Consider the following 24894-nt stretch of genomic DNA (forward strand, 5'->3'; position numbering starts at 1 on the left):
ACACAGTGCCTCATTCTGAGTAGGGCGGTAAGGGATACCGGGCACCGGTAAGGAGACCGGTGCCAGTAATTCCTTACCGCCCTACTACAAGGTCCATTAGCGGGTCCCTCCAGTAACGCCTGGTCTGACCAGGTGTTATGGACGGGACCCGCAAAGGGACCTGGGCGCAAATAATGGGCTTGACATGTGCGAGCCCGTTATTTGCGCCCTCCCCATTCTCATTGAGCCCTACGGGGGCTCAAATGGGAATGGGGAATGGTATTTTCAATGGGGACTTACTGGTCCCGCAAAGGTCGGACTACACCAGTAAATCCCCATTGAACTAGACTGGTGCCGGACCCATTATTGGTGGCAGTCATAGCACAAATAGCGCCATGACTACCACCAATCTCGGAATGAGGCTTACAGATTTGAAATCTGATTAAAAGGTGGGGTTTGTACATGGGTGTTGTGTCTTGTTTTAATTAATATTCAAAATACAGGCACAAGAGCAGAGCACTGCTGTTAATGATAAGCAGCTCTATCATGGAAAAAGCCTATTTGAACCCTTAGGCTTTTGTTGTGATGTTCGACATATGTTTCGGCTAAAGGCGACAGAAGAAATCAGACACTTCCACAATATGTCTGTTGTCGCAAGTGTAGCCGTCTTCAGGACAGAGATAAGGTGTTATTTCAGAGGATGTTTCTTGTGTTGAGTACTTCTCAATTAACCGTACATATTGCAAGTGAAACCCACTATTAAAGCAAGTTGTGGCTAAAAATATTTTTTATAGTTGCGTGGCACTAACTTTTATTATTACAGCGATGCAACGTTGTGCTTCTTATAAGATGAATCTGTTTAGATTCTTATCAGCGCAGCGGCTCCTAGATGGATAGGGAGCAAAGGGGTGCTGTTTTATATCTGTAGATAACACAGTGCCTTTTTCAAAACAATGAATGCTTATTTCTCAGTTCTGTGGGTTGCGTGACAACCTTTAGAGGTCTTTTCCATTCGCGCTATGATTCATATACTGGAAAAGGCGCAGGTGCCGAGTAGGCAAGGAACCTTACGTATGGACTAGCAAGGTGCCTAGGTGTTCCAAATGAATGCAGGAGAATCAGCAAGTGCGCGAGAGAATCTCTTTCAAAACAATCAATTGTTGATTGTTTTGAAAGAGATTCTCTTGCGCACTTGCTGATTAGTTAGTTGGTATACACTGCAGCAGGTTTAAGCAATGTATATAATCCATAGGGAGCGGGCGGTGCACTAGGGGGCTCCACCGTGTCACTGTCCTACCCCCCACTTCTTGGGCTCTCCATTTTTCTATTGATAGAGCTTCTCGAGCCCTGTGATATTCTTCCATTTTCTTAGTTTGTCTCCTTTATTGGTTTCTAGTAAATACTAAAGCATGCTTTCTGTTATTCCACTATCGAGCGTTCCCACTCCTGGCCTTTTGCAGTGTAGAGAAGTAGACATCTACGTCATTAATAGAACCCGGCCCTTCACCTCCGACACATTGGATGACAGACAAGAAGACATTGTGCATGACACCAGGTATCATTCCAATACCGCATCCAGTGTACGAAAGACGATATGCACTCATACAACCATATTGAATGTATCCTCGAACTGAAGTGGTAGTAGGAGATTTGTAGGCACCACTGAACATTGAAAAGCTGTAAAGAAAATCTGACAGGTGCAAGTGATGTCATAAGGAGAAGACACGATGCACAGAAAAAATATACGAATACTTAAAGAATGGAGATGTAACTGAAGAAGCAAAGTAATCATATATATGAGTGAGAAGAAACCATATGTACAAAAACAATAACTAACTAGCTGAGAAGTAAATGTAGATTCACAGAAACACAAGGTAGAGGAGACAAAGAAGACATACAAGCAAAGCAGCCATGATGAAAAGATGGATGTCGGTCTCGTGTTAAGGCTACCTCCGAAACAGACCAAAGCCAAAAAGCACTAGGAAACATCTTTGTGCGATGAACAAAGAATATCTGTTTGGCTGATTATGCAAAGGTGAAAACATCTGCAAGTGCCAAGTATTGAACAATTAAAGATGTGAAAAGCATATTTGAGTTGGAGCAACCAAGTCTCCAGAGGCCGAAGAGTGTAATAGCACCTGACATAATTGAATCAAATAGCACTAAATACGAAGGCAAGATGAACAAAATCATGGTCTCTTCAGACGTGGTACAAGACCAGAAAACAAGGTCTATTCATAAGCTCCAGATGAAGATAACAATGTACCTTAACTCCTCTTGAAATTCCAGGAAAGAGACCATTCAGCAAGGTCAGGTACAAAGAAGAAGCTGTGCCTGAAGGTTTGGCTGATGAGAGATGGTAGATTAATTGGGCAAGTGGCAGTAGTCTGATGTTGTTCTCTACACCTGGGTTTTGTTTTGCTTACATGCTACTAACAAGCCGAATGTCCAAGGCTAGGAGAGAATGCCAACCAATTATGATGGCCTATGTAATGGTGATCATACATTGTTGCAGGGGCCAATCCGCTGGTGTTATGCTGCTATAATCTGTATTATAAATAGTGAGAACGGGGTTAAAGATATGCCAAGTCAGATGAGGGGCAGCACATCATGTTACTAACACCAACCTAAATTGTAAGTAGATATGTTCTCCTAACCAATTCCTCTATCCGATAGGTTTTATTATTTGCCACGTAGGATGACATCATAGCAGACGCACATTGGGGTTTAAAGCCTTTGTGTAACTGAAATGTAACTGTGAGTGTATGGACTACGATTAGTTGTTTGCCAGGTTTCCCTACTTTATTGAGTTAATAATAAAGTAGTATTTTGCCATATTCTTTGAGTCTGTCTGGTTATTTGGGTCTGAGATCATTTATCATGATAATTTCATTCTGCGCATAAGGACGCCCAAGGGTGCTAGCGCACATTTTGGTAGAGGTGTAGATGGTTCAGATGCAGACCTTCAAATGCTCTACGTCTTTCACCACTAGCCAGAAGACAGGAGAGTTTCCTGTGGAGAGCAGTAGTACAACACGTGTGGCAGGTGCCCCTTTGAAAAAAATCCTGTCTGGTCCCCGCAACCCGTGGACTGAAAGCGAAGTGGTCCATTGGGGAAGAGTCAATACCAAAGGGCTCAAACTGAATAACGGATGTAAGTAAAAGCATTGAAAAGTGGCAAATAAAAGGAGGGGGCTGTATTGCATGTATATATACATAGGGGGAACGCAACATGAATTATAAGGAGAAAAGGAGATACCTTGATACCTTTCCTCAAGGAGGGAGATGGGACTACACCAAACTCCAGAATTGAGGATTATTTAAGGGATTCCTGTGGCTACAGCCAAAGAAGGGCACACGACACACTCCAAAATGGAGTAAAATAGAAATGAGATATGTCGATCAGGAGGATATGACAATACGATCATAGAAAAAGTGTGCACATGTTTTGGGGGGTATTGAAAGAATATCAGTGTAAAAAATATATGTATGTGTTTTGTGTTAGTGGTGATAAAATAGGTTGAAAGTTTAAAATGATAAGAATGATAGTAATAAAATTTAACAACATATTTAGGCCCTAGAAAAAGAAAGCGATTGGCGACAATCAAAACCTAGAAGGGTAGTATTTTGAGGAAATATAGAATAAAATAAGATTTTTAAATTAACAAAAATAATAACATGATAGTACAAATTGATAAAAATGAGATCAAAAAGATATTGCTGTATATGCTTGAAAATTGTGTGGAGAAATTGATTGTTGTAAATGGGTGGCGATTGATGGTGCTGGCCTGAAGTGGTTGTTGTAGTGTGATTAAATAAAATATAAACAAAAAAACCCGGTAAGTATTGACAGTTCAAAACCACTTGACCACTTGGCCGTAGGGGAGTAAATGGGCCTTTATTGGCTAAAGTTGAATGGGGACAAAACAGAGGTGTTGGTCTGGGATTTTGACCTTTTGGCCTTCCTCCTTGGGCTCTCTTCCTGTGCCTACAGCGAAGGTAAAATCTGGGAGTTATTATGACAGCCACTCTATCGATGGAAGCCCAGATATCATCTGTTTGTCAGGCTGGATTTTTCCACTTAAAAATCCTTTGACAAGTTCTCCATCTTATACCATCTTCCTTGCGGCCACTGATGGGGTCTGCAATGGTTTCCAGTCGTCTGAATTATTGGAATTCTCTTTATCCTGCCCAGCGTAAGGGGCTGATCCTTCGAACTGCAGGGCCTCTCAAACTTTGCAGCTCGGGTAGCGACTGGATCATTATATGGTGTCCATATTTCCCCAGTCCTACGACGTCTTGGCTACTGGTGGCCCAACATATTGAATTGAAGGCACTTTGTGTTGTGCATCGCGCACTACATGGACAGGGAACGGAATATTTGCGTGTCAAATTTTCTCGCTACCTCCCCAAGCGTTCTTTGAGATCCGAGTCGGCTGGTTTGCTTTATGTACCATCATTTCGCCATTCGTAAGTGGGTGGACATGCCTTTTCTGTCACAGCAGCACAGCTGTGGGACAAGCTGCCAGTCAAACTGAAAAAGATCTATAACCATCTGGCCTTTAGGAAGGCCTTAAAAACACATATTTTTTAATTATGTTGGATGAGGGCTGATGGCTGTTTTTCAGGGTTCTCCTTTTCTCTCTAGCGCCATGATGCCTCCGAGCGACCGTGCGCTTTACAAGAAGCCTTCCCTTAACATAACATACTTGGGTGTTACATATACAAGTTAGAAGCTACAGAAAAGGTAAGCTGTTTTAGAACTATGGAAGATGTATCAGAGTGAGAGAGAAGACCCTCCTCAGAAGGAGTGGATGCTCAATCAGCATTAAGAGGAGGACGTAACGCCCTCAGCTCCTCTTTCTCGTCCTAAAAATGATAGCACAACAGAAGACAAACAGAAATTAAAAGCATTGGCGCGGTAAATTAATCCAACATGAACACCTCCCCCTTATAATAGTGAAGATAGCATGGAAGAAAGTAAGAATAAATAATGTAAATATATGTCCACACGCAATGAACATAAAGAGTGCGATGAGAGAACGGGGTAGACAGATAAAAATTGAAGAGGATGCCAAGAGACAAGAAAGAAAGAAAGACAAAGCAAGTGGAATGACAATAGTATAAAACGAGTCGATGGGAGGACAGATACTATTGAAATTAGATAGAAAGGGCATTGATGATGTTAAAAAGAGAGAATAATGAGAGGAAAGATGAAAGAAGGAAAAGGAATGAGAAAGGGCATACAAGGAAGAGAAATAAAGAGATAGGAAGCAAAACAAAGAATTGAGTAGGTATGAAGAACAGAAATTAGAGAAAGACAGAATGTAAGAGAAGAAACGTTAAGAAATAGAAGCCCAAGTATTGAAACAACATAATTGCAAAGAAGGCGAGAGGAAGAAGAGATAAAATAGATGAGAAGAAGAGAAGAAGAAATGAGAAGGAGTAGGGGACAAAAAGATGATGAAAGAGATCAAATTGTTAATAGAAGTATGATATCAATAGAAGCACAAGAGTGATCTCCACCAAACGAAACAGGAGATAGAGTGGACGGATCTGGGTTGGTTGACCGAAGTATCAAGAATTGTGGCGGATATGACCGTAGTCGATTTTGCTGCAATACAATTTGTTCTTGGGTCAAACAACCCACATTCTGCAGACCACCAAACCTCCCCACATCCCTCCTACTTACCTTTTTGATGGCCGCTGCTCTTCCTGTTCCCATCCAGCGTCAGTTCTGTCCTTCTAACGCGGGTCGGATCTAACACCACAGGGTCCCTTTTTTTTTTTGGTGTCCCCCGCAATCCCCAAGGCTAAATATACTGATTATGGTGAGCGGGGGACACCCGCTCTTCATGTTCAGCATTTTCGGATTCAAACTGAACACACAAATTTGGACTAATGGTAGTGACCAAATTCGGTCAAATCTACCGTTTGTTGTAATTTGGGTAATACCAGAGCAGTTACCCAAATTGTTCGTTTACAATTGTTCGGATTGACCTTTTCACAATTGACCGCATATATATATATATATATATGGGTTTTGGGCGGGTGTGGGTTGGGTGGGGGTTGCGGGGGGTTTCCCCCCGCATATATGTTACAATTGACCTTCACAATTCGGTCAATTGTGAAAAGGTCATTGTCATTCGAACAGTTGTAATACGACCAATTTGTATACAACCGATACCGCATTGATGGGTGAGCATAGAACGCTGTCCCTTAGTAAGCTAGATCTTGATGATGAGTAAAGGGGTAATAGCCATAACAGTTGGGGTATAATGATGTCAGACAAAGAAAGGGAATGCACATGCGGTTTTTCAATAGATCCAAACATAGAAGTTGGGTAAAATGGTCAGATTTATAAGAACCAAAAGAAAAAACATCAGAAGCTACACCAACGACCGCCCGCATGGTCACGCAGTGCCGGAGATATGTTTGCGCCCTATGTAAGCAGGTTAAGGTCACTGCCAGGAAGAAGATGAACAGGCAAAATTAGACCCACATGGAAGACGCAAAGGGTAGAGGGATATCATTTTGGACCAGGATTCACACAATTCTTCTTATTAGAGAAAAGGGGAAGATGGCCGCAATATATTGCGTGGCCACAAATGGGCAAAGAAAATTTGAAATGTAAATTACCTAGTTTGACTGCAGGTGCAGGAAAATGGATTCATGAACTGAACTAGAAAGAATGACAGTGGGAATGACGCTAGCAGTGGGTGACATAAAAGGCCTACTGGCAGCTAATATAGGGCTGATGACATTTGGAAAATGAGCAGGATATGCGAGTGTAACAGCATAGAACATGCCATATGACAGAATGCCATTAAATAATTGTAGGGCAGACATATGGAGGGCGCTCAGGGCACACCAACCACAGTATGCACTAGCGCAACAAGTGACTGTGCCACAATGGAAGGCGAATACAGGAGCCCCACAAGTATCCAAACCCAGGATAGGGAGTGTGACAGTAGGAATCCTTTACATTCCTCACCTATCTGGTCCTTCTAAGGCTGGATTACAGTTCCAGGCTCTACAAGGGACTAATCCCTCTACTTTGTTACTCTCTACAAACCCCCAAGTTCCTTGTCCACCACCATCCCCCACCTTCATGCAGGGTGGCTATCAATGCAAAATCCCTCCCTATTGAAATTCCTCCTGCTTTAATTTAAATCCATCCATGGACTAACCCCCCTCTACCAGACCAAATCTTGCTCCTGGTATCCGCCCTCTGATCCCCCACTTCACTGGAACTCTTTATAACATGACATTAGGGAAAGTCCAGCAGTGACTGGCTGAAAGCATGCCTTTAAAAAACACATTCTTTTTTTTTCTTTTTTTTTTTGATGTGTTTTTTGTTATTATTATTATTTTTTATTGCATCAATTAGTTACCAAAGGAAACTTTAAATGCATTGTGAAGGTAAGAAAAAAAGAATTAAAAAATAGAAAGTAAAAACACAATTACATCAATTACATATATAGGGGAGAAACAGTATAGCTCAAGTAAAATAACTAAATGTCCAGAATTGTAAAAATTTCTCTCATAAAGTTCAACAAAGCCAAGGTCATAGATACTTTTTCCCCCCTTCTCAGGATTAGCCACCTGTCCTGCAAGGTTAAAGTACTTAAATTTGAAAGGTGCGTCCCCAACCATTTCTCTCTGGGCTTACTTAAGGTAACACAGTTCATCACTAGATGCTGTAAGTTTTCAGCCTCTTGCCCACAACCTCGACACAGCAAACTGGGATTTTCCTCTTTTTTGTTTCTTCTCCCTAGAACTTCTCTTGTGTGGAAGAGGTTTAGTCTGAATTTTAAGAACCACTGCCTTTCCGTATTTGAGGGAAATTTATCCAAGTACGGGTGACGGTGCCTCTGCAATAGCACTCGTCCATACCTTGGGTTGCTGATGGCAAAACACTAAGCCTGTCCAGGGTGGCTGTCCAGTCCCAGTCCAAGAGTTTCCTCTTTACCATGAGCGGATTTGACATAAGATTGTCTAGTTTTAGTGCTATGGTATTCAGGATTTCTAAGCAGATTATTTGCCACTTGGTTAGGACCGGAATCAGTTGTCTTTTGATTGCTTCATTAATTGCCACAAATCCACTTCTTTCCTGGGGGTGCAGACATTTGCCAAGGAGTGTCAAGGATTTCCAGACCGTAGATATGTAAAGGGAGGATAGGCCCAGTTCCTTACGCACACTTTCCATTGGAATTGATGTCGGTAAGCCCAATACTCTTTTCCAGAATAGGCCCTCCAACAGTTTCCAAACGTCTGAATTGATGAAGAAATTCGCCTACGCTGCGTAAGTGAGAATTGGCACAACTTTCAGTTTATAGAAATCTATCAGAGGACGAAGGGAAAAAGAACAGTATCGTCGCTTGATTAACAAAGCTTGTGAAGCTAAGTTCATAACTTTACTTTTAAGCCTGCTGATACCTGGACCATCTTGGATGCTGTTGTTTAAGGTTACTCCAAGGTATATCATGGACGAGACCACTGGTACTTCTTCTAAGCTACCACCTTAGATTTTTCATGCCGATGATAGGTCCTAGCCTCAAGATCTTTAATTTTTTCGGATTTATACGGAGGCCGTTTCCTTGTGTGTATAACTCGAGTGCCTTTAGTTGCCGCTGAAGTCCGACGGCCGTCTGGTCTAGCAACAGAAGATCGTCCGCAAATAACAGCCTTCCCACGGCGGTCTCTGCGATTCTTGGGGGGAAACACCTCACTGCTTCGAAAGCTTCCTGCATATCGGATATAAAAAGGCAAAAAACAGCAGGAGCCAACCGACAGGCCTGTTTCAGACCATTCATGGCCACCACATTGTTTGAGAGGTTGCCCTGTCTGTCCAACCTTACTTTGAGGGTTGTCCCCGTGTGTAGTGCTTCCAGAGGTTCTCTCAGGTTGGTCGGACATCCCCATTCCCTCAATTTATGCCATAGCATTCCGCGGTCAACAGAATCAAATGCCTGTTCAAGTCTATTGACGCGATATAGATGTTCTTGTATTTCTTGTCCTTAACCATACATTTGATTATATTTATGAGTAGCACATTTAAGGATGTTCCAATGCCCTTTCGAAAGCCTGATTGCCAAGGGTCCAAATGGTCTGCCAACCGACTCCAATCATTTAGATGTTTCAAAATTATTGCTGCAAATATTTTACCGATGACATCCAAAAGGGCAATCGGTCTGTAGTTTGTGGGCGCGGACCTGTCTCCCTTCTTAAAGATCGGCACAATTATGGACGTCGTCCAAGATTTAGGTAACTTTTTTAGTCTTGTTATGTTGTTGTACAAAACCAACATGAACGAAGCCCATTTTTCCGGATCCCTTTTGAGGATGTCGTTAGTAAGTCCATCTGGTCCTGCGGCCCTTGAAGAATGGGACTGTTTAATGAGGTCTAGAATATCTTGTTTTCCAAATTTGAAGTCCCAAGGCTCATTCGATGGTAAGAATGAGGCAGGACCACAGATTTTCCCCATAGAGTAAAGGTTCCGAAAGTGAGTTTCCAAAACTTCTGAGGCTATTGGATTTACCATTTTTGAGTCAGAAGGGATGTTTATTTCATTGATCAACTTCCAAATACCAGTGATGTTTTTAGTAGATAGTAGGTGAAGCATCTTCTCACTGTCTTGTTGCATTATTTGATGTTTGTGTTGCTTAAGTCAATTCCTGTAGGTGTTTCTAGCTTTAGTATACAGGACTAAGTCAGCTGGTGCACTGGTTTTAACATATAACCTCCTGGCTTTTTTTACCAGTTTTTTTTTAGTCACTAGTTGATGATCATAGTAGTGCCGCTTGCATTGGTGAATTTCCTTGGCGACTACTTTTGGGCGAAAGATCTTCAGTGTTTCAGCATATTCTGTCAAATTGGGACCTTGGTCCTTGATTAAGGAATCCAGCACCAGGGCCATCTCTTTTCTTCCCATACGTAGTCTATTGCCCCCAGGAGTTAACTCAAGAAACTGGTTTGGTAGATGTTTGCCTGGTGCAGACGGGAACTTGTTCCAGGCCTCAGATTTGAGTTCCAGGATGTTGTGATCACTCTGGATCGTGGGGATCACTTCCAACGATATTAATTTGCCAAAGAGGTTTTCTGATGCAAAAATATAGTCCAATGTGCTTGTTTGGGCACCCCGTTTCCATGTAGGGGTGGCCGGTTTGTCGCCCGCCAAGTTCCCGTTTACCATGTGTATGTTCCTGGCTATTAGTTCCTTCTCCATGGCCACGCCTCTCGTTATATTTTTTGAGGCGTTCAAAGGCAGTAACTCTATTTTCCTCTGCTTCTTGTCGTAACATTCCATGTTCAAGTCACCACATAGCAGAATTTCGAGTGACGGGCATTCAATCCTGGCATCGTCTATGGCTTCCAGTAGAACTTCCATGAAGTTGTCCTCATCTTGGGCTATCGGGCCCCAGTATACGTTGCATATGAGCAACTGCCAATCTGGAATGAGTAAAGCTGGTTCAGACATGGATGAAATCCTAGTGAGTTGTATCCAAGGGTTTCTGTTTAGAGAAGAGAGCACTTTTATGCCACTAGTGCGCTTTACCCCCAACAGTAAACCCGAACTCGGTCTACCTTTCGTGCCCTTTATTGCAGGGTTTAAATATAGCTCGAACCTGTCCAGAAGAGGTAGATCACACAACCAGGTTTCTTGCAAGCAAAATAGGTCGTAGGAGGACAGGTGTGTTGCTGAATTGCCAAGTAAATGCACATAACCCCTTGTATTCCAACTCATGATCTTTATCCCTTTTGATTTGGAGTTGGAGTTGGCACTCGTAGATAGGTGTTGGCGTTATGACTTAGCAGATAGAGCCCCTGCCAGCCAACTCCAGTCGTCTTGACTGTTCACCAAGTTTAGTCCTGCTTTTTCTGATTGAATATGTACTTGGTCTCCTCTACTGTCAACCTCTCGGGTCCCTCTACCACTATTTCCTACTTTCATCAGATGTTCCTTATAGGGTTTGGTAGTGGTACTACGGTGGTTATGTAGTAGATATTTCGGATCCTTTGTAACTACACGGTCGGTTTTGTTTTCCTCCTCCAACTCCCTAAGGATGAATCCACATAAGTTAAGTTTTGGGCCCAGCTCTAAGAGTGAGTTTTTAGTGTTTTGATCACTTGTGTGAAGAATCACACTGTTGTGTCGCTGTTCATTATGGAATTCGATCCAGTCTAAATCCCTCGATTTTAATTTCTCAGGATTATCCAGGGATTGTAAGAGCCTCATAACGTTAGCCCGATTCATAATTAAGTTGTCTTCGTAACCTAGAGTTCTTTCCAGTAGTATTCTATAGTGTTCCTTAGCATTTTTTGCCCCCGGTCCTTTGTGGGCATTCTGATTGTTAGGCCCACATGCCGGCTTTCTCTCAGTCGTTTCTGCCCATGACATTGTTCTTTTAATTTCCTTTGTCGCGTCAGGGCTGACTCCTTTATTACTGGTAGTTTCCAGGGATCTCTGGACAAGAAAGTTCCCTCTGTCTTCCAGTGTTGTGTAAACCAAGGCATTGGATGGATGTATGTCTGCCCTTTCTTTTTCTGTGGGGCTGGCCGATTTTTCTCTACCGGAATGGACTCTGGTTTTCCACTTGAGTTTTTTGTCGAAGTCCGAGTTCGGAATCGAAAACGTGGGCATTGAGGGCTTTTTGAAGGACACTAGCCGCACCACCCTGTCTTTGATCGTCTGAGCCTGCGTCTCCCCTTTAGAGTCGACTTCTTTTATCTTGCTATATATTTCTGGGTCTTCGTCTTCGGTACCACTTTCCGTTCCGGAGGTGTTCGATCCCGACTCCCCCTCCCATGAAGTGTTTATGTCTGAGTAAACAGATAAGTCCATGAGAGAAATGTCCATGTTGTCATTTGTCAACATGATATCCAGTGGGCGAGGGGACTCATCAGGACTCACTTTTGGGCGGGTAGCAGAAGCAATTTCTGTTTTTTTTACTGGTCTCTCATGAATTGGCGGTTTGCAGGGAAGTGCCAAGTTCCTTGGAAGGGATAGACCAGTGGCGATTTTAGATCTCAATATGGGTTTCCTTATAGGCAAAGGAATCTGTCCTATAGGTTTATCCGTTGGTATAACCATTTTCCCATAGTTTTTGTCGCCTTTCTTGTTTACTTTAAGTAAACCTTCCTTCAATGGGGATAAACCTGATTTTGGTTTCCTAAATAAGTCAAACAATTTGATGTTGCTAGTTGGCACTGGGGCCTCGAGCTGATCCCGTGTAACCTGGGGCAGAGTATTAGTTGGAATGGAAGACGCTGAACATCCTTCTTTCGGTGCTCGCCTACCCTCCTTCGTTGCTGGGCTAATTACCTCGGGGTAGCAACCCGCCCCTGTCCTGTGTGGCGAGGGCTTTGTGACCAGGGAGTCAACCATTGTAAGCAGTTAGTCAGTAAGACCTGGCCAAATTTACTAGGATTTCGGAGGTACCAGGTTGATATACAAGTCTTTCAGAATGAAAAATCTCGAAATTACTTGCTGCCTTCGTGCCTCCCTGCCGCAGACTGCACTTAGCCGCACTTCCCGACTGAATGTAGCACCACCAGCGCCTAACAGCCGCACAACAGCCTCCGCCCTCTACACCTTCCGGGCTCAACGCCGCGAGGGTGAAAGCGGGTGTGTTTTGTTTCCGCTTGTTGTCACGTGACTCCTCACGTGACCACCAAGAGAGCTCCGCCCCTCCTGGGACTGGAGCTACGAGCTGCGAGCGGTGAGTACGGCTGATGATGAGTTTCTGTAAGCAAAAGTCCTCTGTGCTGGCAATACAGCGCTCGCCTGAAAGCGGGTGTGTTTTGTTTCCGCTTCTTGTCACGTGACTCCTCACGTGACCACCAAGAGAGCTCCGCCCCTCCTGGGACCGGAGCTACGAGCTGCGAGCGGTGAGTACAGCTGATGATGAGTTTCTGTAAGCAAAAGTCCTCTGTGCTGGCAAAATCACATTCTCTAACAGGGGAGTCCCAGACTCTTAGGGCCTGATTCTTAAACATTAGCGTAAAAGAGGATGCACTTTTGTCATTTGTGCTTATTGCTGAAATGTGCATGTCACTTTCTTATGAAAGGTGACTTTCACATTTCAGAAGGGACTGGACAGTGGCACAAAGATGCACTGTCCATTGCCCTTGCTTACATTAGTCTCAGAGAATGACAGGATCCTGGCAAATGCATGGCTGCTGGGAGTGAATTTCACAGAGACGCACATGTACCCTTAAAGGACCTGTCTTAGTGAAATGATCAGGGAAAAAAAGCATTTCCATCCTCGTTTGAGGGATAGAAATGCTACTGTAAAAGCTGCTGTTTGAACTGTGGCTGTCACACTTCAAGAAAAAATCATAACAGGAACAGGAATGACTCTGCCATGCTTTCCGCTCCCCCCTGTGTCTGTTTCCAACAGGCGCATGCGGATAACCCTCATTTCTACACGTTTAAAAGCACCTCCCATTTGAGAAATTGAGATGAGCTTTCAAACGCGCAGAAAAAACTCCCTTATTTACGCGAATGCGCGAAAGTGGCAAAGAGGCATCGCTCATTCAGATGTCCTTTGTGAATTGAGCTGCTCCCTTTGTGGATGCAAGTGAGGATATGTGCTAACGCATCTGGCACCAAAAAAAGATTTTCAAATCTGGCCCTTAGAATTCTATCTCTAACCCTCCTGCAGGACTTCTAATTATTCCCAACCGCTGCCACCACTAGATTCATATATGTACATATGTGTAAATACTTTTAACTACGGAAGATGTATTTAAAGTCTCTCTTGTGTTATCCTCATTCACAGTTTCCAATAACTGCATCTTGACATAAAAGCTTGAAAAGCACCATGCAACAAGACTGTGGGCCTCATTACAAGTTGGGCGGTAAGGGATATCGGGCACCAGTAAGGAGACCGGTGCCGGTATTCCCTTACCGCCCTACTACGAGGTCCCTTAGCGGGTCCCTCCTTTAACGCCTGGTCTGACCTGGCATTATGGACAGGACCCGTTAAGGGACCAGGGTACAAATAACGGGCTTGACATACGCGAGCCCGTTATTTGCGCCCTCCCCATTCCCATTGAGCCCTATGGGGGCTCAAATGGGAATGGGGAATGGCTTTTTCAATGGGGATTTACCGGTCCCGCAAAGGTCGACTACACCGGTAAGTCCCCATTGAACCATACCGGTGCCGGACCCGTTATTGGTGGCAGTCATGGCGCAAATAGCGCCATGACTACCACCAATCTCGGAATGAGGCCCTGTGTCAGCCATAACAATTCCCTTTGCACAGTGCTTCTTGGTAAAGCACTTGTCATTTTCAATAAAAAAAATGACTAAAAACAAATACCTCTTTGTTTTTAAGCAGCGTGACGAGTCATTAAGGAGACTCAGTGCTGCATAGAAAGGGTTAACACTGTTATAACTGATACACGTACAATAGTAGCAAAAACTCCTCAGCACAGAGTGATTGTGGGGGTGATGCCTAATTCTGAAAACCACATTTACATGAACACCAAGATAGATTGAAATTTTTTGACACTGGCAAGATAATGGGCCTCATTACGAGGCCCCCGGTTCGGTTAAAATGCCAATAGAATTGTCAGTAATACAGGCAAAAACATTTTTAACAGACAGGGGACACCCGAGCTTGCCGGTGGGGGCTCTAATCTACCAACATGCCTTTGCCCTACCAGCAAAGAAATGCCAGTACTACTGGTGCCGGTCATTCCAGAATGGGAATTTACGCTGTCTCTGCCACCCTTTATAGCCTGGTAATACTGGGATATCAGGCGGCAGAGATGGTAGGGGCAGTTTAGTGAGCCCCACTTTATCAGACATTTTACCGATAGAATGCAAGGATCTCAGTCTTCCTAGTTTGGCTGAGTGGAAGGTAAGGCGGACATGATAAACACATCCAAATACCCCAAGGTTATAAATGCAGAAAAAAAGGTGAACAAACTTCAGCGGAAGTTTGATTCTAAAGGGTAACCACTAAATATAGCCAAAATAAAACGTTGGTGAAAATGCAGTGGAGACCCTAATGACTTGACAAACTTCTGTCCAAACTCCATCATATCGTTTGAGGTGAACATTATTACAATTATTGCCATGGTTTATCTACAAGGGCACAGTGATTCCAACTCCCTTGACCACAAATCAGGCTTTCGTCCTATGAGACAGACTGAAATGACTCCCCTGTAGCTCAGAGACGAGAGTGTAAGAACTCTGGATGTCAACCACCCTGCCACATCATCCTCCTCGATCTGTCCGTGGCCTTTGATAGGTTGACTATGAATTCCTTTACACAGCCTCAAGCATGTCATGGGGTACTTGGGTTGGACCCGACCTGGTAGATGCCCTTTCTCAAGGGATGCTGGTGTCAGGGATCAATGGGACATATCAACACTGAGCCCCCTCCTCATCGGTGACGCCCAACAAGGATCAACACTTTCCCAATGGCTGTTCATCCTCTACAGACATCATAATTCACTTGGATAACAAGAAAGGCAATAACCACCACAACAAAGAAGGCCGCAGAGCTGCTGCCACCATAATGGAAGGAAGTCTGACAGCCTAATCTGTGCTCTCCTAACCCCGAAAAAGCACTCTTCACCTGACCTACTTGTATACACTCCCATCTGCAACTGCAGAAACCCAACCGCAAGGAACACAGGAGTCATTATTTGACTTGAACTTGCAATACCGTATCCAGGAAAGCCCACTTCCAACTATACCACCTCTGGAAAAACCTCCAGTTCCTTATATTCCATGATAAAGTGGAGGTAATACGAGCTCTTCTCCTGCGGAGACGGTGTACGGTAGGGGCATGCACTCTGGACTCAATAGGTATCATCTTATACACCCTCGCCTTGTACAAAATATAGCGACCACCAAAATCAAGCAAAATCCTGTGCATTTGTCTTCCGATTCCACGATGAAGTAGAGGTAATAGGAGCTCTTCTCCTTTTCAGACGGTGTACTGTAGAGGCATGCACTCTGGACTCCCTAAGTATCATCTTATACACCTTGACCTTGCACAAAATATAGTGACCAGCAAATTCCTGTGCATTTGTCTTCCGATTCCATGATGAAGTGGAGGTAATACGAGCTGAGCTCTTCTCCTTCTCAGACGGTGTACTGTAGAGGCATGCACTCTGGACTCCCTAAGTATCATCTTATACACCTTGACCTTGCACAAAATATAGTGACCAGCAAATTCCTGTGCATTTGTCTTCCGATTCCATGATGAAGTGGAGGTAATACGAGCTGAGCTCTTCTCCTTCTCAGACGGTGTACTGTAGAGGCATGCACTCTGGACTCCCTAAGTATCATCTTATACACCTTGACCTTGCACAATATATAGTGACCAGCAAATTCCTGTGCATTTGTCTTCCGATTCCATGATGAAGTGGAGGTAATACGAGCTGAGCTCTTCTCCTTCTCAGACGGTGTACTGTAGAGGCATGCACTCTGGACTCCCTAAGTATCATCTTATACACCTTGACCTTGCACAAAATATAGTGACCAGCAAATTCCTGTGCATTTGTCCTCCGATTCCATGATGAAGTGGAGGTAATACGAGCTCTTCTCCTTCTCAGACGGTGTACTGTAGAGGCATGCACTCTGGACTCCCTAAGTATCATCTTATACACCTTGACCTTGCACAAAATCTAGCGACCAGCAAAATCCTGTGCATTTGTCCTCCGATTCCATGATAAAGTGGAGGTAATACGAGCTTGTCTCCTTCTCAGACGGTGTACTGTAGGGGCATGCACTCTGGACTCCCTAAGTATCATCTTATACACCTTGACCTTGCACAAAATCTAGCGACCAGCAAAATCCTGTGCATTTGTCCTCCGATTCCATGATAAAGTGGAGGTAATACGAGCGTGTCTCCTTCTCAGACGGTGTACTGTAGGGGCATGCACTCTGGACTCCCTAAGTATTATCTTATACACCTTGACCCCATCCATAATACATCGACCAGAAAAGTCCTGCAAATTCCAGTGCATTTGTCTTCCAATTCCATGATCAAGTGGAGGTAATACGAGCTCTTCTCCTGCTGAGACGGTGCACTGTAGGGGCATGCACTCTGGACTCCCTAAGTATCATCTTATACACCCTGGCCTTGTCCAAAATACAGTGACCGCCAAAATACGCCAAAATCCAGTACATTTGTCTTCCAATTCCATGATAAAGTGGAGGTAATACGAGCTTGTCTCCTTCTCAGACGGTGTACTGTAGGGGCATGCACTCTGGACTCCCTAAGTATTATCTTATACACCTTGACCCCATCCATAATATATCGACCAGAAAAGTCCTGCAAATTCCAGTGCATTTGTCTTCCAATTCCATGATCAAGTGGAGGTAATACGAGCTCTTCTCCTGCTGAGATGGTGTACTGTAGAGGCATGCACTCTGGACTCCCTAAGTATCATTTTATACACCCTGACCTTGTGAAAAATACAGCGACCGGCAAAATCCAGCAAACATCTGGTGCAGTTGTCTAGCAACCAGCAGTGAAAAGTTAAAAATACAAATAAGAAATCTAAAATAATACATGTGCAAGTACAGTAAAAGAATTGCAATTTCAAAGACAAATATATTTTTGGATACTGGTCAGAGGTACATTGCCTCAGTCGCTCTGCATTTAAGCACACTCTCAGTAAGTATCCACTTACTAAGGGCCAGCACATGGCACTCTAAAGCAGTTTCTTCTGCATGCAGCGCTGAAGCAAACTCTAAGTAAATACAGACAAATTAATACATAATTCCACAAGGCGTGTCAATGCTAGGCTAGGAAATATTAAATATTAAATGGTTTTATTGAAGGCTTTTTTATAACGTGGCAAGTGCAGCACCGAGATCAAGGTTATGATGGGAAGAATAGAAAAAGATGTGAGGAAGGAAGGGGGTTGGAAGGAGGCACAAGATGGATAGTTAATATCTGAACAAAAAGTTGAATTCCACTTGTCTTACAGGGAATCTAAACTTTTGTGGCAGGAACCACCATGCATGGTCCATTCAGTTTGTGTGTGGTGGGGTTTATTCAATACCAGAGTCCAGCGAGGCCTTGACAGCTACCTGTGGGGGATTTTTGGGTGGGAGCAGAGACTGCAGTGCGAGCCTGGACGTGTCTACAGTTGTACCTCACTAGGAAAAATAGATTATGAAGCCAATGCTTCTTGTTGGTTGGTGCACAAATCTGTGACTTAGGGCCTAATTCAAAAATATGTGAATTAGGCTCATTTAAGAGTACTTTTGCAGTGCAAAGTGACTTTGATCCACAAAAAAACACTTTGCACCGCTCCGTGAACTAGGCCAGGTTCTACGTGTTTGTTGCACCGTGCTAACATTCCATGAATGAGACCCTTGGTGTTCAGGGGAGGGGGAAATTCCCAGGCCTTAGGTGGCCAGCAGTTCGCCTTAATTGCATGAGTGAAGCAAGGGAGTTAAGGAGGGCTTTGGGCACCTAATGCTTGGGAATTCCTGCCCTCCCCCCCTTTCGCTGCTAAGGCTTTTGCCACCTGGGGGTGGGGCAATTGCACTCCCTTGCCCCCCCCACCCCCCCCAGCTTCCCCTCCCTAAAATTGCCTGGGCTCAGTCTGCTGCATCCCCGGTGCGCAGCACTAGAAGCATGGCGATGCTGACGGGCTCACCACATAGAGGTGTGCTGCATGCAACGCCATGTTCAGAGTTGTCACCCGCAGGAAGCATAGAGGAAGAGTCGGCCCTCCACAGCCAGAAAGGAACAAGGTGCTGGGGAGAATGGGTGGTGCTGCTGTGGAGACCAGTAAGTAAGAGGGAGCCTGGGCACAGACAGAAGGGAATTCCTGATCGGCTCAGCTAGTCTGAAAGGAGAAATCCCGAGCAACTATCGGCTAATAGTGCCCGGTAATCCTCCTTCATGATTGGGTGAGCTGATCAGAATGTTCCATAAAGGGTGCTAAAACATGTTATGATGTGAAAGCATCTGACTTGAATTTTTCTGGGAAAGATTTGTTCATTCCTTTCACCTACAACATGCTAGCACGTCATCTGGTATGGGAAGCATTCGTGAAATATGAAGGAATCCGTGGATTAAAAACAGATTTCTAAGGAGTAATCCCGGTAGATGCTACGCAGACGGCTTTTGTAGAGGACGGCTTGGCGCATTCAGCTTGTTTGACTGAAAACAACAACCGCGCCCTGAGTTTGACTCGCTTTTTAATTGATGGCAAAATGACTCGGGGATGTTTCAGGCGGATCAGCCTGACATTTCGAAGCACGGATTCCTCTTGGCTGTATCCCGTGCTAGACCTGCAGAGCCAGAGGCCTCCACACGAGTGGGCGGGACCTGGAAAAGGGGCAAAACACTCTTTCATCGCAAGAGGAATGAGATGAAGTCTAGAGCTTAGATTGGAGTGTCTGCTTTGTAATCGGAATACCTGTGTTTTGAGTCCAATTTAATAACCTGATAGAATTGGATGGCCCGGTAAAAAGTGCCTCATCTCCCATATTCTTAATACCATTCAATTCTGTTTTTTAAAAAACTTGCCATAGGTCTTAGGTGCATTACCATCCACAATAGCAAAGATGCTGAGGACGATCTCTGCTGCCTTTAATACACTGATCACAAACATCATTCCTTCTAGCCACTTCCTCCAAGGACACTCCACCCTCTGTGGCTCCCACAATGCTTTCTCCTTGACCCTACACCTCCTTCGGGTGACACTTCTCCATCCGGCCGCAGTTGCTAACACAATCAAGTGATGCATTCTGCTAAAATGCCTGTAATAGTGAAAGGAAAACAAAAAACGCTTCATGTTTTTTACTTCCTTGAGTTGTAGTCAATCCTTTTTTCCTCTGAAACCACAATCAACATTTTAAGGTAAGTGGTGTCTTGTTCACCAAGAAAATGCTGATGGCAGTGAATGGAAGTCTCAGGCACTACTCTTTGCTGAATGCAATGCTTTCTCCAAAATCACTGTCACTATATTAGGATAAGCACCTTCCAATCTACCAGGAAAATTCCACAACAGTGAATAGAACTCTCAGGCACTAGCTACCCTGTGGTGAGTTCAATCCTTTCTCCAAAATCACAGTCAGCATATTAGGATAAGCGCCTTCCAATCCACCAACAAAATACCTGTGTCTGTGAATGGAAGTCTCAGCCACTAACTACCCAGTGCTGGATTCAATCCTTTTTCCAAAATCACAGTCAACTTATTAGGAGGGGCACCTTCTTGTCCACTAATAAAATACCCATGACAGTGAATGGAAGTCTCAGGCACTTTTCTGTGTGGTGAGTCAATTCTTTCTCCTATTGCACAGTCAACATATTTGGATAATCACCTTCCACTCTCCAAAGAAACTACACATGACAGTGAATGGAAGTCTCAGGCACTACCCTGTGCTGGTCTCAATCCTTTCTTCTAGAGCACAGTCAACATATTAGGATGAGCACCTTCCAATCTACAAAGAAACTACAAATCACAGTGAATGGAAGCCTCAGCCACGGCCCTGTGCTGGACTCAATCCTTTCTTCTGGAACACAGTCAACATATTATATAAACGCCTTCCAAATCACCAAGAAAATACCTATGACAGTGAATGGAAGTCTCAGTAACTACCTTGTGGCGGATTCAATCTTTCCTCCAAAATCACAGTCATGTTACTAAGATAATTGCCTTCTTGTCCAACAAGAAAATACCCATGACAGTGAATCGAAGTCTCAGGCACTGCCAATGCCAATGTTGAGCAAATATTCTGCCGAGTATTTGTGGGCATCTGAGACATCTGATTATTGTTATATTCAGGAAGACTCATTGGAAATATGTTTTCATCAGAGCTGCTTAATTGCTTCTGAAGCATGAGTTATAATTTACATTGTTAATTCTGATCTAATGGGAGCACATTTTCAAGGGAGTGTGGGAGCCCCTCTTCACTGGGGGTGACCATCGTTCAAATAAAATGAAATTTCATCCACTCAGGAGGGCCTTCACCACCTTTTTGCTCACAGCACCCTAGGAGAATTTCCTAGCATTTCAATGTTAGTAATACTTGGGGTTTCACACTATGTCGCTAATGGTAATCCAGATGTGGACCCCCTTGCTCACTGTGCTTTAGAGAGGCTCAGCTTCACCTCACTGAGAAGGCCCAACAAGGCCGAAACATGTCTCTGGGGTTGCTGATCGTACTATTATTCAGAGGAGAATTGCCTAGAATTGCGATGCCGGACTGCCCATGTGGGTGGGACCAGACTGATATACAGATGGATATTTCTCCTCCTTGAAAAGTATAGTGAGTTAACACATGGTTGTAGACCCTTGTACCAGGGGATCTCCACCAAACGTAACTCCAGGGAAGAAAAAATAATCCAAGAAATGGAACGTACACCAAGCAAGAACAAACACAGATTTGTTGGACCCAAACAGCTGGGAAGCAGGGTTCAGACAGCCCTTTAGAACTGACACTGCTTCCATTGTGGCTAAACATTTTATAACCAAATTACAGAATAATCATACAACATTGTAGTTACATTTTCAGGGCTGATCACAGGAGCTGATTGCTGGAACTACGCCAGTCCCTTATAAGAATGTATATGTTAGGTGCCCCTGATTGGGTGTACTATTGATTGTCAAAAAAACAACCCTTGTGATGTCAAAAACCTTCTTACACTGACCCTCAATTACGTGATTGTGCTGATCCATAAAAATACTTGTTTCCTATTGGTTGTCAATGCCCAATATACAAGTGACTTGAGATGGCAAGCGGCGAGACATTCACAAGTCTGACCAATGATGTGCCCTGCGGACATCAGCGAGGACACTCTACAATGTTGCACCCTGGGGACACCAAAACCCCTCCCTGCTGGTTGGCCTGCTGTGTGCACCCCTTAACCCCTACTCCAATGCTATGGCCCCCCAGCTTCTTTCTCACGGCTTGCTGCCAAGTGTAGTCTGAAAAAACTGTACCCCACTGTGGCTGGATTTTAATGAACTGTATTTGATTTTTATTTCTCTGTCAATACTCCTCATGCATTCAGGTGCCTAGCTCATTGGCCTTCGAAAAGTATCTCTTAGAATTAATTCGATGGGGGTGCATTCTCCTGGGAAAATTCAGCCGTGCAACATTTCTGCACACTGTTTCTGCAGAATTCTCAAGAAATACATACTGCTGTCACAAAAAGGCCTGGTGCTCTTTCACTATGAGCTGTCTGCAAGAAATGCTTTCCTAACACCCTCACGGTACACCCTCCTGAGTTAAAGGAATTCCATAGAACAGGTTATTTAAGCCATGTTTGTCCTCATTAGAGGGGCTCACACACTCTTATAAATATTTTATAGACAGCTTTGTACATCCCACCTGGATTATTGCAATGTCCTTCTGTCGGAGTCAACCCTGCATATTACCCCTGCCAAGACTGCAAACACCTATTAGGTCAACACGAATTTGAAATGTGCTCTGCTTAACACCCGCTCACACTCTAAGCATGCCACTGATATTCATGACTATACCCTTGAAGGAGTCTTGGACTTACTGTGCCTCACAGGCTCATGGCTAAATGAAGCCAGTGGCCCACTGATTGAACTGGCCCCTCCAGATGGCTACAGCATCTATTTTCAGAACCACCTTTCTAGCCAGGGGGTGAAGGGGTGGCTATTACAGCAAAAAATCACCTTAATTCTTTCAATCACCTTGCTCCTTCAAGGATTGTGAGGTTTTGCATCTCAAACTGACACCGCCAACGAATAGTTGCATGAACTTTATCCTGATCTATCGTCCTCCAGCTGAAACACCTAATTTTGATGAAGATCTTTTCCACCTTCTCAATAAATTACAAGGACCCAACTGTTCCACCCTGCTAGTTGAGGACTTCAACCGCTGGCGTAATGAAGTCGCCGGCTAGCAAGCAACCATTCTAGAGAAGGCATTAGATAACCTTGAATCTCATGTCCTTAATAGTGAGCCCACTCATCTGAGGGGTCACACCCTTGACTGGGTTGCAGTAAATAATCTTGAAGTCAATGCGATGGACACTTTCCCTTACATCATGCCCAAACACTATCATGTCTCCTTTACAATTCGTACTCCTGGGCCATCTCCTAAACCACTAAAACCCTCAGAAAATTGTTATAAATCAGAACTTTAAGAAGATTATGCAGCTGGACCTGAAAGACTGCCTTGACAGCATCATGGCAGCCGCATCTGATCTGGACACTCCTTCTGTTCTTATTAACACCTTTAATAACCTTATGCTGTCCATGCGTGTGGTGCCGGTTAGGAGTAAACTGGTTAGACATAATCTGTCTCACAAGAAATGGTTCTCACAGGATCTGTGCCAAATGAAAATTCAAAAATGTCAGATGGAGACCAAATGGCTTAATGGCACTACAGTAGACAACAAAGCCCAGTGGAAGATCAAAAATTCTATAATAAACAAATAGAGGAAGCAAACAACCGTTCTAAAAACATTTTGAGAGTTTGAAGTCTTTAGAGAAAGCCAGTAATCTTTCCTTCACCATAGCTCCCACGGTCAAAGTCTGTGCTGATATACAGACTGCCTTCGAACCCATGGTGGACAAGGCGTGGGACAAAATTAGAGCTAAACCTTCGGCTGATAAACATCTACCTTTCTATCCTCCTCCTGTTCCTCCTCCTGTTCCTAGAAGCTAGAAGAGATCATATTTTTGATAGCCGGTGAGATCTCCATTGGCTCCCTGTGGCCTCCCGTCTGGAATTTGCGGCTGCCTCTCTAGCCCATAGAGCTTCATATGGTACTGCCTCAGTCTATATTAAAGAACTGATGTCCTTTTATGAGCCACCAAGGAAGCTGCGCTCCTCTGCCTTGGCGCTGGTCAACATCCCTAAATTCGCTCTCTCCAGTTGTCTAGGCAGATCCGTATCATTCAATGGCATGAAGATCTGCAGTGCCTTGCCTTTAGAGCTCAGGCTGGTAAAGGAATACAATCCCTTTCGCCGGAGATTGAAAACTGTCCTTTTCAACTAACGCTCTCTACAGCCATGCCTCTCTGAAATATAACCCACCCCGCTTCTCTTCTGAATCTCTTGGTCACCTGTCCCATCTTTTTTGGTGCTGTTTCCTACCCTACAAATAAATGAATACATTTCAGCTAAGTATGGCTATGACAGGAGACTCTCCCCAAACTACAAACTGTCTGGAACTATGCAGGGGATGTCCTCTTCAGTATATGGTGCTACACATATATCACTTCTGCATTAACACTTCATATTGGTTTCTGTTTAAAGAAGTCCAGTTTAAGAATTTAAGTATCTTAAATTCTTGAATTTAATTAAATTCAAAACCCTCTGCATTGTCCACAAGGCTTTCTGGGGCCTGGGTCCAAAATACCTTCAGCTATCCCTCTGCAAATACCTTCTCTCTCGAGCTCTTTGCTCCTCTACCTCCAACTCACTCAGGGTCAGTCGTTTTTCTAAGAAACAAGCTGGGGGTAGATCTCTGTCTTCGGCTGGGGCCTCCCTCTGGAACAGCCTTCCTGCCACTCTAAAACTTGAGGAGAACCATCTCCAGTTCCGGAAGCACCTCAAGACCTTCCTCATTTCTTCTGCCTCCGCTCCTCCTCTCCCCTGCTGATCTGTTCTCTCCTGGCACTGTGCACCTGGCCACCCTCTGTCTTTTGGGCCCAGGTACCTGCTCATCATGCCACCCTCCCGCCCTGCCTCCGGGCCACCCCATGCACTGGGGTCTGTATCTGTACCCATACAGCACCCCCTTTTTCTTCCTGCACTTATCGGACCTACCCTGTCTGCTGCCTTAAACCTGGCACTTGCAAATTGCTGGCTGCATTACCACTGTTTGTTGTCTTTATTATTTATTTATTGTTATTTATCTGTTTCTCCTCTGCTTCGCACTTTCCACCTCTCCCCCCTCCATGCACTTTTCCCCTGCCCCCTCCCCCATGCACTTGCGC

Source organism: Ambystoma mexicanum, chromosome 1p, assembly GCF_040938575.1.
Source record: "Ambystoma mexicanum isolate Mex_15411 chromosome 1p, UKY_AmexF1_1, whole genome shotgun sequence".
NCBI classification, from domain to species: Eukaryota; Metazoa; Chordata; class Amphibia; order Caudata; family Ambystomatidae; genus Ambystoma; species Ambystoma mexicanum.